Genomic DNA, 10,400 nt, shown 5'->3' with positions numbered 1-10,400 from the left:
TAAGGCAGATAGAAAGCTAAACAATCTTGCTACCATCTGATCCAGCTGACACCACATTGTACTGAGCTGCATCTCCTAAGAAGTGGAAAAATAAAACTGTGCACATTATTAATATCTCTTTCAGGGTTATACATAGACATTGAAGATAAAAAAATCACGCTTACTGTACATTGCTTGGTTTCTTCACATTTCAGCTCACTACTCCTGCAGTCTTTGTAGACAGTGATGCTTCAGGTCATCATAGCAGCACCAAAAATATTCAGCAGACCAACTGCATACCTATTTTCATGCTGATATAATGCCCAAGTGATCCCAGGCATCCTCTGTTTGAATGGTCTACCACACGGACCCAGAAGCTGCAAGAAGCCCTTATAGGTAAAAACTAGTCTAGCTTCTCTTGCAGGCTATTTGAAGCCTAGCCAGTTTCCCTTCAAAGGTGAAAATCAAGCACTGTCTGTACCTTGTGTCTGTGAGGTAAGCACCTTAACCATTATGCCAACTTCCAACTTTGAGTGCAAGCACTGCCTGTCACCTGTTCCTTGTAGCATACCAAATGCCAAATTTGATACCAAAATAGCAGCAACATGTGTGAATATGCATGAAGGAGTGAGAATCACAAACCACACAAGCATTTGCTGCTCAGTTGTGCAGCTCATGTGCATGTATCTACCCCTTGCATTCTCCCTGAGAATCAGAGACCATGATAAGGGTGTCATGGACGTGTTTCTCATTGCAGGGCTGTGCATGAAAACTGAATTATGTGATAAAAGATCATTCATGATAAACGGCCTCATTTGCTACTCAGTCTACAAAAAGTATTTAAATTTGCAGGGCTCAGGTTGATGCCACTATTTTGGTTGCTTGTATTCCATGAGTCATGAAGTGCTGTAAATATGATTAGCAGCATTCTCATGTGGTAGATATACATGTTTTGCTTGCAACGTGCACATTTTCCATTACAAAAGGGCTTGTATGTCAGGGCAATGTAGACCTATATGTTTTAGTGATCACATCAACAACTAATGTACTATTTGGGTGTATGTGTGTGGGGGGGTACTACCATGAAATGTCAGCAGAACATTTTGTGGACTATACTTTGTCAAGAAGACACAGCAATTACAAAGGGTGAATTGAATAACACATCTTGGTAATGATTAGATCATTGGAGTAAACTGACCTCTGTATTGTCCAGGATTACACAGAGATTTAAACTGTTTTAAATGACATTCTGACAGCCAGTAACATTTCATTCTTTCCCATCCACAAGAATTGGGTCTATATTAGATCACTGAATGCTTAAAAAAGCGACCGGTGATTAATCGACCTTATGTAAGTGAAAGCTTACAATTTTGAACTGTCAGAACAGTGATTTTTTTTTCCTAAGGAAAAAAAAAATCGCTGTTCCAACAAAAAAAAAAAAACACTTTAAACATTACATTAAGTGGTGGGTTTCACCCCCCACACACCCTACTTAAATATACCAACTCTGAGACTGCACTACAGTGCCGAAAACAGCGAAGTAACGAAGCGCCCAAGCGAATTCTTTCCCAGGGAAAGAACTTGCTTAAAATCCGCTTCGATATTTTGCCATTACAGGCTTTTGAGTTCGATCAAGACACATTCAAAAGAATGCGTCTTCGGTCTTCTAATAGGGAACCTAAGAAGGGTCTATATTAGATCACCGAATGCTTAAAAAAGCGAATGGTGATTAACTGACCCTATGTAAGTGAAAGCTTACAATTTTTAACTGTCAGAACAGCGATTTTTTTTTCCCTAGGGAAAAAAATCGCTGTTACAACAAAAACAGCAATTTTTTTTTTCCTAGGGAAAAAAATTGCTGTGCCAACAAAAAAAAAAAAAAAACCACTTTAAACATTAAATTAAGTGGGGGGCATCACGCCCCACATCCCCCTACTTAAATATATCAACGCAGCGACCGCACTACAGTGCCAAAAACGTCAAAGTAACAAAGCGGCCAAGCTAATTCTTTCCCAGTGAAAGAATTTCCTTAAAAGCCGCTTTGAGATTTTGCTGTTTCAGGCTTTTGAGTTCGACCAAGACCCATTCGAAAGAATGTGTCTTTGGCCTTCTAATAGGGAACCCAAGATTGAGAGCTACACAGAGTAAACAAAATGTTTAATCAGTTGCAGTCTGAAACAGCTAATGCTCATATGAGTGAATACTTTTTTAGGCTGAGTAACAGTGAGCGCTCATATTGTGGTGTAGTTTGGTAAGGCATTTTTTTTATTATCCCCCTCTTGTACAATCTCATAATTGGTCTATATAGTTATTAGCAGAGGGTGTGAGAGGTGCTGCCCCCATGTAGGGGGTGCAAGGGTGGTTGCCCCCTGAAAAAAGTTTTAATTTTTGCTCTTGTCAATCATTTTAGATCAGATCTGAAATGATCATTCTTTCATTGTTTGTTATTGTGAGTGTGTCAATGTTGGATGACAATATCATTTAATTGATGTGTTTTTATTGTATTTAAAGTTATTTTAGTACTTATTAGTAACTCTTAAACATTTGTTATTGAAATGTATGTTTATGCTTGTAGTTTTCTGAACTTGCTGCTTGTACGGACCTGCTTAAAGTTGTGTTGCCCAAATCCTTACAACATAGTGCATGTAATATTGATTCTGTACAGTTTGTAGCCAATATTTATCTCAAATGTGCTTATTTGTAAATGCTGGAATTGAACTGTGGCTTATTTAGGATAGGACTGCATTCTTGTGAAGCTGGTGAAACAATAACTGTTCCTGGAATGTTTTCAAGTCATTCTACCATTGATATGAAATATGCCTTTGTACAGTTAGAAAAAGGCTGTTGTTCTTGTAATTATTTAAAAAGTAAACCTTGTGGGTGAAAACTACTGCCTGTATTCAAAAACAAATACTCTTGTTTAGGCATGTTGCCAGCTTGTTTTTTTTTTTTTTTATTTTTTTTCTGTGCCATGCTTCTTACAATATGCTATTCTGTTTCCAAAGCTTGTACTATTTACTTTTCCGGGTAATTAAAAGAATTTCACTAATTGTAGCAAATTGTTATTCAGATAATCACTAAGAAGAAGTTAGAACTGGGATATTATAATGTTAATTTACATTAAATTATAACTGCTTCTACATTAACCCACTGCTGGATTTAAGGAAGAAACTATTATAAGTGCTGTTACAGAGAACCAAAGTTAGCTACTAATTTTATGTCGTTACGTAAACAACATAAATGCAAATGATTGTTAATACTATTAGTTAATACTTTTACACAGCTGATGAAGGTTAAAGAATTCATGCTTTATTGTATTTAAAGTTATCCTGGAAACCAACAAACTAAAATCCTAATATATTTAAGTAAGTCTCTTATTCAAATCTAAACTTTAGGATGTCAGCTCAAACCTATAACTATAAGTAAGTCTGTTAAATCAAATCTTAACTGAAAGAGTGTGCAATCAAACCTAAGAAGTGTTTCCCCAAAATCTGTGAACATTTTTATTCCCATGAAAAACTTTATTTTCCTAAGAGGCTTGAAGATTTTCCCTTCCAGAAAGTATTGAAAATCTGCAGGTCTCCTCTCATTCAGAATTACATTGGTAAGAATGGTTTGCAACCTCGTAAAGTTGAACTTGTATGTGTGTGTGTGTGTGTGTGTGTGTGTGTGTGTGTGTGTGTGTGTGTGTGTGTGTGTGTGTGTGTACGTGTGTTCAGGCAATAAGGAGACAAACTAGCTTGCTGTCATGGCTCCTACTAAAGAAAAAGGACACTTCAGATATTAATATAGTTCATTCTTTTAAAGACATTATACAGTGATAGTTAATGTCTTTCTTACCCAGGAGCAGTTTGTCTTCTTTAGAGAAATAAGCGTTTAATGCTTGTCACTGTTATTCCTTTCAGTGAAGACTGATGTAAAATGTTGTCCTACAAATGTGGCTCAGGCACTGTTGCATCAATGTTGTCCTACAAATGTGGCTCAGGCACTGTTGCATCAATGTTGTCCTACAAATGTGGCTCAGGCACTGTTGCATCAATGTTGTCCTACAAATGTGGCTCAGGCACTGTTGCATCAATGTTGTCCTAAAATGTGGCTCAGGCACTGTTGCATCAATGTTCTCCTACAAATGTGGCTCAGGCACTGTTGCGTCAATGTTCTCCTACAAATGTGGCTCAGGCAGTGTTGCATTCAATGTTGTCCTACAAATGTGGCTCAGGCACTGTTGCATCAATGTTGTCCTACAAATATGGCTCAGGCACTGTTGCATTCATTGTTCTCCTACAAATGTGGCTCAGGCACTGTTGCATTCAATGTTGTCCTACAAATGTGGCTCAGGCACTGTTGCATTCAATGTTGTCCTACACATGTGGCTCAGGCACTGTTGCATTCAGTGTTGTCCTACAAATGTGGCTCAGGCAGTGTTGCATTCAATGTTGTCCTACAAATGTGGCTCAGGCACTGTTGCATTCAATGTTGTCCTACAAATGTGGCTCAGGCACTGTTGCATTCAGTGTTGTCCTACACATATGGCTCAGGCACTGTTGCATTCAGTGTTGTCCTACAAATTTGATCAGGCAGTGTTGCATTTAATGTTGTTCTACAAATGTGGCTCAGGCACTGTTGTATTCAATGTTGTCCTACAAATGTGGCTCAGGCACTGTTGTATTCAATGTTTTCCTACAAATGTGGCTCGGGCACTGTTGTATTCAATGTTCTCCTGCAAATGTGGCGTAGGCACTGTTGCATTCAGCTACTTACTGTGCAGGGCTGTCTCTAACTTACTGCAATTAGAGCACTGCCTTGGGCTTGGCTACCTAAACAAAAATGCATCCAGGCTGGATTTTTGGCCCACTTTACTTATTGGGGGTTAAATAATTGCTCTGTTTTGCCACACTGTGTGTGGTTTCTTGTCCCTCTCCACTCTACCCCATTCCCACCCACACCATATCAATTAAATTACACTTCTCTATTCCTCTCCTTCAACTCTCTAATCAACAACTTATTGACCCATAAACTCCATTTCACCTCACCCATTAAATATTCTATCCAATAGGAGTTTTCTCCACCTCATACACCCCTATATTATATAAAAATGAAATTTCGTAAAGACAGTATATCGTCTTTATTCATTGTCAGCTTTCAGCAACTCATATCCTCACTCCTTTGACTATCATAACTACTCTCAAAACCATGTTACTTACTGTCTCCCTTGGCATTCTTTCTTCTAACATATAGATACTTTAAAAAGATGCATAACTGAACCTCTATCCCACCTGAACTGCAAATACCCCACAAAGTCCATCATGGCACACATACACACATGGTGGATTGCTGCAATGTGGTTTCTTGCACACCTCACTAAGAAATATTATTCTGTGTGCACTTCAAAACAATAATCTTTAAACATAAAAACTCCACGTTACTCATTCTTCTGTCTTCACTCCTACAACTGCCTGGTGATATTCATACCAATCCTGGTTCCACTTTTCTTCCCCAATCATACCAACACACCTCAAAAAAAAATCTCCCTAGGGTACATGAACATTGGCAGTGTTAATAACAAATGGTGCCCAACATAAGCTCTGGTCAGATCAACATTTTGCTAAAATGATAGCCTTACTTGAATACTGGCTAAAAGATTCATCCACTCATACCTCTCAGCTGTTCAGATTTTTGCAGAATGTCCACATTTTTGCCTTATATTTTTGCCCTTTTTTCATGGGTTTTGCCCCCCCCCCCATTATTTTTTGTTTTGTCCAGATTTTTTGTGCTAAGAGGTAGAGAACTATGGCTGTTACATCCCTACATATTTTACCTCCAACTTCACCATATTCACTGACAACAGACCAGACAATCAACAAGGGGGGGTAGCACTATGCTATGCATCACAAATTATACTAATCTGGCTCCTACTCTTACAGCAAAAAGTAATCCCACCCATGATGATAACTTTAACAGGTTGATAGTACAAATACTGCTAAACAGACAGTTGAAACTAGTCACTGCTATCTACATTCCCCCCAAACCCTGACTTTAAAACTAGTCATGGCAGCATTCTTCAACATACCAAGCAACATAAACTGTTGGTTGTAGGTGATCTTAAACTGGATTGGTTAAGAAAACACAGTTAAATAGATTAGCTATAGCCTACAATCTTAAACATGTAGTCACTGAAGGGACCAGACTCAGTACCTCCAACTCAAACATCACCACACCTCAACAGTGTACTAACAAACATTCCAAAAAGCTGCTACATCAACAAGCTCTGCCCAACTCAACATCAACAAGCTCTGCCCAGCTCGACATCAACAAGCTCTGTCCAACTCAGCATCAACAAGCTCTGCCCAGCTCGAAATCAACAAGCTCTGTCCATCTCAACATCAGCAAGCTCTGCCCAGCTTGACATCAACAAACTCTGTCCAACTCAACATCAACAAACTCTGTCCAACTCAACATCAATAAACTCTGCCCAACTTAACAACAAGCTCTGTCCAACTCAACATCAACAAGCTCTGCCCAGCTCGACATCAACAAGCTCTGTCCAACTCAACATCAACAAGCTCTGCCCAACTTAACAACAAGCTCTGTCCAATTCAACATCAACAACCTCTGCCCAACTCAACATCAACATGCTCTGTCTGTCTCAACATCAACAAGCTCTGCCCAGCTCGACATCAACAAGCTCTACCCAACTTGAAATCAACAAGCTCTGCCAGTCTCCCTCAGGGATTACTGTCCTACCATTACTAACTGCTCCCTTGAACATTCTTACAGAACTTAGTTGAACTGATTGGTCCCCTCTATACATATGTACTGTCACGTATCCTGCTATCTATATATTCATAACATTCTCAGCCCCATACAAGATCGACTACACTCCATTAAGAAAGTCAGAAATGTGTCATGCCAGTTCCTTGAATAACAAATGAAATTTGGCATTTTGTGAAACTTGGAGATAAGTCATGGTCCTGGATTGTGACTCCTCTTACCATGATGGTTATAACAGATTCACTACTAAATCCCGAAACCACACAATGCCGACACTGAAAATACCGATGCCCAGAAGAACGAAACTAGAGAATACCGAAAACAACAAAACAACAAAATAATACAGCAAAACCAGCAATAACAACATGTATGGCCCCCCCACACCCCCCATAACTTAAATATACCTACTCTGAGATCACACTACAGTTGGGAGAATGGCAAACTTACCTTTATGCACTATACGGCAATCTCTATTATTCGCCATCGGGATTCTGAAGTTTCGTTCATCTGGGTGTCGGCATTGTGAGCGTCGGTATTGTGCTTTTTCAAGCTTTTGTAGTGTTCCCATCATAACACATACTATAGATGGAGAAATGAAACCAGACTTGTTACTAACCATGTTAAAGCAGAGCATCACACAATATTACAAAATGCTATTTTTGTACACCCTAAGAATTCCTGGAAAGACATAAAATATCTTGCTTTTCATAGTTTTCTTCTTCTTTTGGCTTTTCCCAGTTAGGGGTCGCCACAGCAGATCACCTGTCCGCTCGTGACTGGCAGTGGAGTTTTACGGTGTCGAGTTGCCAGCCCAGTGCCCAACCTTCCACAGAAGGCACACACACACTCACTCACAGGGCCAATTTAGAGTGTCCAATACACCTACAGTATGTCTTTGGGATGTGGGAGGAAACTGGAGCACCCGGAGGAAACCCATGTGACCACAGAGAGGACATGCAGACTCCACACAGAAGGCACCCCAGCTGAGGATTGAACAGGAGAACCTCTTGCTGTGAGGTGGCAATGCTATCCGCTGCACCACCGTGACCACCCCTATCTTGCTTTTCATAGTATTTTTCCCAAAACCAGTTTTAAACTTGACATCACCCTCTCTCATTTCAGAACTAAAAAAAAAAATAACTAAATCAGCAGTCCCACTTGCACAATTAATCCTCTATTTCCCAGTTTCACTCTGTTTCACCCTATGTTCTCCTAGACAAGATAATCAAATACCACCCCACCCTTATAGAAAAGATAACCCTTTTGACTTAAACAGCAAATAAATGCATATATTACTGATATTGCCAGCCATGGTTATTGTTACTCTTTTTATTGCTACATTTGTTATTATTGTTAATGCCATTGAGTGTTGCATGCATTGTGCCATTACTACTGCGTCTTGATTGCATTTATAAATTCTGCCTTCATATATTGCTGTGTATTGATCTCGATATTGTCCTGTTATAACATCTAATACTATGTAACAGAAATACTGAAAGTAGAGGGCATGAAGGCATGCCATTTAAAAGATATCTATCCCTGCTTCAGTAAAAGGCATGCAATTAAGGTTTGTTGCACTGAATTTCTGATTTCAGTATCGACCAAAAGGTGCCATCAACAAGTAGCTCCTCAGGGCTGGATATGTAAAACTATAAAGCATTCTGCTTTGCAGACATTAAGGTGTCAGGAGCTCAGAAAGGAGTGACAAAGTCACAGGATGTAAAAGAAAGTAGTAGATGCAGCCCTGTTCTCACCTGGCTGTGTTGTTAATCAAAGAAATAATGTACTGTGCAAAGATAAACAGCTAGGGCAAAGGCTGAGCGCCATTGACTGCAGTGACAGAACAAAGAAATTCCAAGTCTCTGCCCTGGAAAGATATACTGGTATGAAACTAATTCATTTTTGTTACACTTTCATATATCCATGCTCCTTGCTCGAATCATACTTTGACTGTTGATGGCTGCCAGCTAATAAACAGACAGACCGACGGACAGACTCTGAAAGAACTTTGTTGAAGGACTGTTATAGTGCTATACACTCTGGAAAAGGAACCAAAGGCTGTGATATTGCATATTGCTAATTCTGCGATTGGCAAATCTAAAAGGTCTTCCCATTCTCAGTGAGAGAAAGTGGAGTGTGCTAGACAAGGGCATTGAACCAGGACTCCCTGCAACTGAATCAAACTTTAGCCTACAAGTGCAGCAAGCATCCAGTGCCAGGAATCGTTGGTTTTATTGATCTCGAAAAGAGAGGGTGGAGAGAAGATTCAGCACTCTTCTACAGTGCCCATCAAGGAGCAAAAGACTTTTAAACCTACCACCCTAAAACACAAAAAAGTAAAAAAACTAAAGGTAATGCTGCTCAATGCCAGAAGTCTCAATCTCAAGATGCACGCACTCGAGGCCCTTCTCAGTATGGAGAACATCGATGTCTGTGCTGTGACAGAAACCTGGTTCAAGGCTCCTGAGAGCACCCCAGCACTAGCAGGTTTCACCTCATATCATGCGTTCCGGCCCCAAAATCCGGACAACACCAAGAAAGGAGGGGGGGTGTCCATATTCATAAAGGACACCCACACCTCAAGTTTGGTGGCAACGCACGATGCATCGGAGACCATCCAGGTGCAATTAACCATAGGCAAGACTGCTCTGCAATTTGTAGCATGTTACAGGCCACCCTCTCAAACTCAGGAACCTCACATGGCCTTCCTGAAAACAATGGAAGGGATAAATGTATCTCCAAACACCATCATACTAGGTGACTTCAACTACTCTAATATAGACTGGGAACACTACTCAAGCCCAAACACTCTAGCCCAAAGGTTCCTGGAGTTCATAAACTCAAATGCCATGGAACAACTAGTCACCATCCCCACAAGAGGAGAAAACATACTTGATCTCATCATCACGAACATGGGATCAAAATGTTCATCACCGGAAGTATACCCCTCACTGGTGAGATCAGATCATAAACTAATCTCGCTGGAGGTCCTCATCCCGCTCCCACCTGAAATAAAAAAGACCACAGTGAAAAACTTCTCAAAAGCCGACTTCACACTTCTAAAAACTAGTGTGGTCTCCTTTAAGGCCCCTGAGCCAGTGGTAAACATTACTCAAACCACTGAATCACTTACAAATGCCTTCTACCAGCACCTACAGGACTGCATGGATCAGGCAATCCCAAACAAAACTAAGACTCTTTGTGCCAAAGGCAAGCGTCCAGTCTGGTGGACCCCAGCCATAAACAAGCTCTACAACAAAAGGAGGAAGCTACTACAAGATAGAGCAAAATCCTTGAAAGGTAAGACACCTTTGATCATTACAAGTAAAAAACTAAGAGCTCTCATAAAATCATCCAAGGCAAATTTTGAGAGAAAAATCGCCAAGGACTCAAAAGACAATCATAAGGCCTTCTTTAGCTATGTTAGAAACCTAGGAGGAAACTCCCAGATATGCTCAGAATTAGTTCAAAATGATGTGAAGATTACTGAACCTACACACATTGCCAACATACTGGCTGACAGGTTCAGTGCAAAATTCCCCCCTCCCCCACAAAAGGAGAGATATCTATACCAGAGGATTGTAGCCCCCCACACATCTCCAACACCCAGGTGAGAACTGCTCTCTCCAAAGCAAAAAACACAGCATCCA

The sequence above is a fragment of the Protopterus annectens genome, chromosome 5.part0 (genome assembly GCF_019279795.1).
Source record: "Protopterus annectens isolate FY-2018-M chromosome 5.part0, PAN1.0, whole genome shotgun sequence".
Taxonomy (NCBI): Eukaryota; Metazoa; Chordata; order Ceratodontiformes; family Protopteridae; genus Protopterus; species Protopterus annectens.
This window is presented reverse-complemented; position numbering follows the sequence as displayed.